Consider the following 7,134-nt stretch of genomic DNA (forward strand, 5'->3'; position numbering starts at 1 on the left):
CTCAAAAAAATGAAAAGGCTTTTTGGAGGAGGTGACCCGACACTGGCACTGTCACAGTCTACAGGAGAGTGGGAGTTAAACAGATTCAGGAGTAGGAGAAGTGGCCTCAGAGAGGGTGACAAACATCCCAGATAAGGGAGCAGGCTGTGTACAGGTCTAGAGGAAGGATGCTGGGTTAAGTAGGGGTGTAGTTCAGCAGAGGTTGGGGAAAAGGGTGATCAGAGGAGGGGCTGAAAGGTGGGTGGGGCTGCCACAGGAAGGGTGAACAGTAGGGAGTGGTCCTATCCCAAAGGCTTCAAAGAGGGTTAAGAATTTAGGCCGGGTGCCGGGGTTCATACCACTTTGGGAGGCCAAGGCGAGCAGAACACGAGGTCAGGAGTTCAAGACCAGCCTGACCAACATGGTGAAACCCTGTCTGTATTAAAAATACAAAAAATTAGTTTGGAGTGTTGGCACATGCCTGTATTCCCAGTTACTTGGGAGGCTGAGGCAGGAGAATCACTTGAATCAGAGAGGCGGAGGTTGCAGTGAGCCAAGATCACACCATTGCACTCCAGCCTGGATGACAGAGCGAGACTCCATCTCAAAAAAAAAGAAAGAAAAGAAATTTGGCAGAAGCCAGCTGCCCTCTCAGCTCCCGCTGGAGGCCTGTCTTGCACTTCTATCTAAGGATGTTAATTTCCATGTGTTGTATGCCCTAGTATGTGCCAGGCCTTCGGTCTCATTTCACTCACACAGTCAGCGTGAGACACGCATGCTCTCCTGTCTCACAACAAGGGAGGCAGGATCATAAAGGAACCAGCCAGCTTCATGGGGACGCATGGCAGGGCAGGATGCAACCCAGGCATGCCTGGGACCTGAGCCATTTCTCACCACCACACCGTGCCCACACAGCACACTGCCAAATGATTGCTTAGTGTTAGGAGCTGAACTGTGTCCCCCGCAAATTCATCTGTTAAAATCCTAACCCTAGTCCTTCAGAATGTGCCTGTATTTGGAGGCAGGGTCTCTGCAGAGGTCATATGAGTGGGCCCTCCCTAGTCCAATAGGAAGAGGATTATAAGAAAAGGGGGTGAGGACACAGACACACACACACACAGAGTAGACCATGTGATAACCAGGGAGAAAACATAACCCTCTGCAAACGAAGGAGAGAGGCCTCAGGAGAAACCAACCCTGCCGACGCATTGATTTGGACTTCTGGCCTCTATAATACATTTCTGTTGTTTAATCATCCAGTCTGTGGTCCTTCATTATGGCAGCCTGAGAAAACTAGTACAGCTAGAGACTTCAGGGAGAGGAATTATTTGTCTATGATCTGGGACATGATAGCTCTTCTCTTTTGTTTTTTGTTTTTTGTTTTTGAGACAGAGTCTTCCTCTGTCACCTAGGCTGGAGTGCAATGGTGCAATCTTGGCTCACAGCAACCTCCGCCTCCCAGGTTCAAGCGATTCTCCTGCCTCAGACGTGCACTACCATGCCCAGCTCATTTTTGTATTTTTAGTAGAGTCAGTGTTTCACCATGTTGACCAGGCTGGAACCTCAGGTGATCCACCCGCCTCGGCCTCCCAAAGTACTGGGATCACAGGTGTGAAGCCACCGCACCCAGCCTGATCTGGGACATTGTAAATAGGTGTGAACCAGGGAAGGAAGGAGCAGGAGAGCACAACATCCCAGGACATTCCAGAACCTCCACTATCCTGGGACACCAGTTCAAACAAAATGAACATCATTTATCTTTATGTTAAGACATAGTTCCTGGGAGCATATATCCAGGGGCAACTTGAATCTATACTCCCACATTGTAGTCCTCGAATGGAACCCAAATAAACTCTCTACTGGAAAATAAGAAACAAACAAACAAACAAACCATAGTTCCTATTATAGAATCACTATGAGTCATTTCTTTAAAGAAAATGATAACTCCAAAATGTTTTAAATGCAAAAATCTTTATTTGCTGATAGAGGGGACACATAACTTTCCAAACAGGATGCAGTAAAGACACCATGAGGCCAACTGAATCTGTCTCCTCTCCCCTCCTTTTCTTGTTGTTTATTAAAAGGTAAACAAAAATCTTTCATTATTTTTTAATATTATATGGAAGTCTTGTTTAAAAGAGAAAACCTGCACCTTTGCATTACTGTATTACTAACGTTAAATCCAATTATTAGTAAAACCTTATCAACAAATCAGTACAGTCTTAACTAGTTTGACCATAAGGTAACATTTCCATAAACCTCTTGTAACTCTTTACAGTTTTCTGTTAAGCAGATCAATTTCCTAAGAAAACTATTATTCAGACACATGGGCCCAGATTCCAGCTCTACATCGGTGTGCTTTTATTTCAGTGTTCAACCTATGGAAAAACTAAATAATCCTTTTATATCTTAGCCAACTTCCTTATACCCACAGAACTGTTTACAAGATTAGCCCTTTACAAAGCCTTTTCAATTTGCTTAAACCTTCAGTTTTGTCTCATGACTCTTTTAGGTTAGGCCAATCCTTAAAACCCTCTGAGCTAGACAAGATTACATTCCCTTTAACACCAGGTCCCAACCTCCAGGCCAAGGACCAGTACTGGTCTGTGGCCTGTTAGAAACTGGGCAACACAGCAGGAGGTGAGTGGCGGGCAAGCGAGCATTACTGCCTGAGCTCTGCCTCTTGTGAGATCAGTGGCAGCAGCAGATTCACATAGGAGCCTGAGCCCTATCATGAACTCTGCATGCAGGGGATCTAGATTGTGCACTCCTTATGAGAATCTAACGCTTGAGGATCTGAGGTGGAAGAGTTTCATCCCAAAACCATTCCCCTAGCCCCCTGTCTATGGAAAAATGGTCTTCCACAAAACCAGTCCCTGGTGCCAAAAAGGTGAGGGGACCACTGCTTTAACAAAAACCATATTCCCATGCCTCCTTCTAACCTCCCACCCAAAACACATTCAACTTTCCTTCTCTAATTTGCACCTAAACTGTTCCTCCAGTAGTGATACATTTGGCTGTGTCCCCACCCAAATCTCATCTTGAATTGTAGCTCCCATAATTCCCATGTGTTGTGAGAGGGGCCTGGTGGGAAATAACTGAATCATGGGAGCAGTTTCCCCCATACTGTTCTTGTGGTAGTGAATAAGTCTCACAAGATCTGATGGTTTTAATAAGGGGTTTCCACTTTTCCTTGGCTCTCTTTCTCTCTTGCCTGCTGCCATGTAAGATGTGTCATTGCTCCTCCTTCACCTTCTGCCATGATTGTGAGGCCTCCCCAGCCGTGTGAAACTGTGAGTCCAGTAAACCTCTTTCCTTTATAAATTACCCAATCTCGGGTATGTCTTTATTAGCAGCTTGAGAACAGACTAATACTTGTAGTCTCAAGTACATGCTACAGTGTTAACTCTTAGCAACTTTTATTTTTGGTGAAAAACCTGGTTAGCAAGCAGTTTTAACCATGTCAGGATTGCAGAGCTCAGGACAAGGATGGAGCTGCAGATCATGTCTGACTCTTCTCAGCCTAGCCAGGGAACCAGACTAACTCCATATTTCTCCAGGCCTTACCTAGAATCTAATGGCTGTAAACGGCCAGGCACGGTGGCTCGTGCCTGTAATCCCAGCACTTTGGGAGGCCCAGGCAGGCGGATCATGAGGTCAGGAGATCAAGACCATCCTGGCTAACATGGTGAAACCTTATCTCTACTAAAAATACCAAAAAATTAGCCAGGCGTAGTGGTGGGTGCCTGTAGTCCCAGCTACTCGGAAGGCTGAGGCAGGAGAATGGCATGAACCTAGGAGGTGGAGCTTGCAGTGAGCCGAGATCGCACCACTGCGCTGCAGCCTGGGTGACAGAGCAAGACTCTGTCTCAAAAAAAAAAAAAAAAAAATCTAATGGCCGTAAACAGACAAGTCAAACTATTATTATTAATAGAAGTTGCAGTGGCAGTTTATGGCCTTAAAGTATCTGGCAAACATTACCTGACCTGCCAAATTTAGTTCAAATGTGTGAACTTTGAAGACATTTTTGTTTTACTTTACCAACAATCTTGAAATGTGTGAACTCTGAAGACATTTTTGTTTTACTTTACCAACAATCTTCAGACTTTCTTTCTTTCTTTCTCTCTCTCTCTCTCTTTCTTTCTTTCTTTCTTTCTTTCTTTCTTTCTTTCTCTTTCTTTTCTCTCTTTCTTCTTTCTCTCTCTCTCTCTCTTTCTTTCTTTCTTTTGAGATGGAGTCTCACTCTGTTGCTCAGGTTGGAGTGCAGTGGTGCAATCTCAGCTCACTGCATCCTCTGCCTTCTGGGTTCAAGCAATTCTTCTGCCTCAGCCTCCTGAGTAGCTGGGACTACAGGAGCCCACCACAGGGCCTGGCAAATTTTTAAATTTTTAGTAGAGACAGGATTTCACCATGTTGGCCAGGCTGCTCTCAAACTGCTGATCTCAGGTGATCCACCCACCTCAGCCTCCCAAAGTGCTGGGATTACAGGTGTGAGCTACCACGCCGGCCCAGACTATCTTTATTTTTTAAAGATAAGAGTCACATGACCTAAAAGGCATTAAAGTTTCTATTTTTCTGGGCCGGTCATGGTGGCTCACGCCTGTAATCCCAGTACTTTGGGAGGCCAAGGCGGGTAGATTGCCTGAGGTCAGGAGTTCAAGACCAGCCTGGCCAACATGGTGAAACCTTGTCTCTACTAAAAATATAAAAATTAGCCAGGTGTGGTGGTAGGCACCTGTAATCCCAGCGACTCAGGAGGCTGAGGCAGGAGAATTGCTTGAACCCAGGAGACGGAGGTTGCAGTGAGCCGAGATCACGCCACTGCACTCCAGCCTGGGTGAGAGAGCGAGACTTCATCTCAAAGAAACAAAAGTTTCTATTTTTCTGACAAGATGTTTAAGTGCTTATTTTTCTTTAAGCCAATTAGAGATCTTTTATATAGACATCACACATACAGCACATATAAATACACAAACGGAAATACAAGACAAAATTCCATCAACTGAGAAGTTTTTAGAGGGAAAACAGAGGCTTTATAAACAATATCTATATGCATACAGCCCAAATGTCAGCTTTAATTAAGTGGATTTCTGACTACGGAGCTCTTGAAAGAAAAATCCTTTTAAAATCTTTTAGCCAGGACAAATGGCCAATATTTCTGGCTTTTGAATATTTAACTAAAGGTAATCTCCTACCTGAAACTAACAAGTCTTAACTAACCCAGTATCCTAAACACCGATGCACAAGGTGTCTCCAAAGAGACAGTAAGCAATTTACAGCATCTAGAATGACCAAACGTAACTCAGCAGCAAGACAGGAAATCAGAAGCTGTCCATGGAAGGGAAAAAGAATCAATAAATGGCAAAAGTACCACAAGCATCAAACCTCAAAGGACCCACTTCCAAAGCCAGGAATTTCCAGGTCACTGCTATGAAAAGGGCAAAGCCTTAGCAACTGACCTACAGCACAAGGTGACGGCTGTTGTTTTTTCCAGAAGGACTTTAGGGCATTTTCAAGCTTGCGAAAGATTTTAACTGCCCAAGAGACTTTTCTAAGACTAGCCATGTTATTATTATGCATCCTTCTTTTAACTTAACCTTTTTCATTCAACGACGTACACAGTTCCAAGAGTGACTCAATCTAAAAGCCTAAGTCTAGATAGTAATTTTCCAGGTTTTTACCTTATATACGGTAAAAGGTATACATTTGCGGAAAGGGGTAGAGGAGGCATCTTTATGCTAAGCAGCTCTTGAATGCAAAAGAGAAATTTATGATTTTACTTGCCGCCTTCAGAGTTTCCCTTGGCTTTATTTTGTTGATGATGATGTTTGATTTGGAAGCCAGCCAGGGCAGAGAGCCCCCCTCAGCTTAAGGCCATCAACAGCTGGGATTCTGACCTGGGGACCCTTCAGCCCCTCAGGGCAGTCCCATTTCCAATGGCTGGGCTTGTAGCTGAGTGGGCGAGCTGTGTGGGGTTTTTTTCCATGTGTCCCATTGGGGCAGTTTGCCTTCCAGTGGCCTGGCCTTCTGCACTGATGCCAGTTACCTGGAGGAGTGTCCTTGGGGCAACCTGGAGCCAGGTGAGGCTTGTAAAGCAGCCAACAGTTGAACCTGCCTCTTGTCCCTGCGTTTTTTTTTCTCGTTTGCTCTGTCCTCCTTATTCTGCTCTCAGTTATCAAAGACTGAGGAGGCTAATTTGAGGATTTCCTGCATAAGGGCCATGCTGTATTACACAAGAAACGTAGGTGTTTCTTTTTGAGAGTCTGAGGGTTAAATTTGTCTGTGTTCTAGGATGCAACCCAGAGGAGAATCTGAAGGAATAGATGGGTTCTGTCCCTTGGTGGGGCTGGAAAAGGAGCTGCCAGGGAGTAACATCTGCTGGGACACGAATTGCACTTTGCTTTGGGGCCTAGCACTGAGGAAGAGGGTTCCACTCGTGTCCACTGAGGGACTCGGGTACACCTTCTAAAGGGGTGTCCCACCTATTAGAAAGGACCTCTCAGCTCTGGTGCCTTGTCACACAGAGTGATCAGCCCAGGTATGAGGAAAAAAGGGTAATGGATGAACTCAGCTTGGTGCCAGCCCAGGACAGGGGGCAGGAATGTGGAAACTCTGAGGCCACGTGAGATCACCTGATTTGGAGATGTCCAGAGCAGGAGGTGTGACTGTCGTCATGGAAGAATTTAGAAAGAGAAAGAAAGGGTCTGAGTTCCCCCAAACGTGTGTCAATTGCAACACGCAGAGGGATCGGGGTACTTTGACCAGAAAGGACAGGAGAGGCCCTTCCTCCCTTCTGTACAAGGCAGCCAAACCTGTTCACCCACTGGCCTTCAGGCCGTACCAGGGAGTGGCCCTGGCCAGTTGCAGTCAGTCGCCAGAGGGATACTAGAGTTTGTCCACTGGGATACTGAAAAGGAAAGCAAACTCTGAACTCTCACGCAATCAAGCAGCAGCGGTCAGAGGCTTCCACATGGACACCTTTCAATCTCTTTCTTTCTTTTTTTTTTGAGACAGAGTCTCACTCTGTCATCCAGGCTGGAGTGCAGTGGTGTGATCTTGGCTTACTGCAACCTCTTCCTCCCAGGTTCAAGCAGCTCTCCTGCCTCAGTCTCCTGAGTAGCTGGGATTACAGGCGCCTGACACCATGCCTCGATA

The sequence above is a fragment of the Trachypithecus francoisi genome, unplaced genomic scaffold (assembly GCF_009764315.1).
Source record: "Trachypithecus francoisi isolate TF-2019V2 unplaced genomic scaffold, Tfra_2.0 Lachesis_group14, whole genome shotgun sequence".
In the NCBI taxonomy this organism is placed as follows: domain Eukaryota; kingdom Metazoa; phylum Chordata; class Mammalia; order Primates; family Cercopithecidae; genus Trachypithecus; species Trachypithecus francoisi.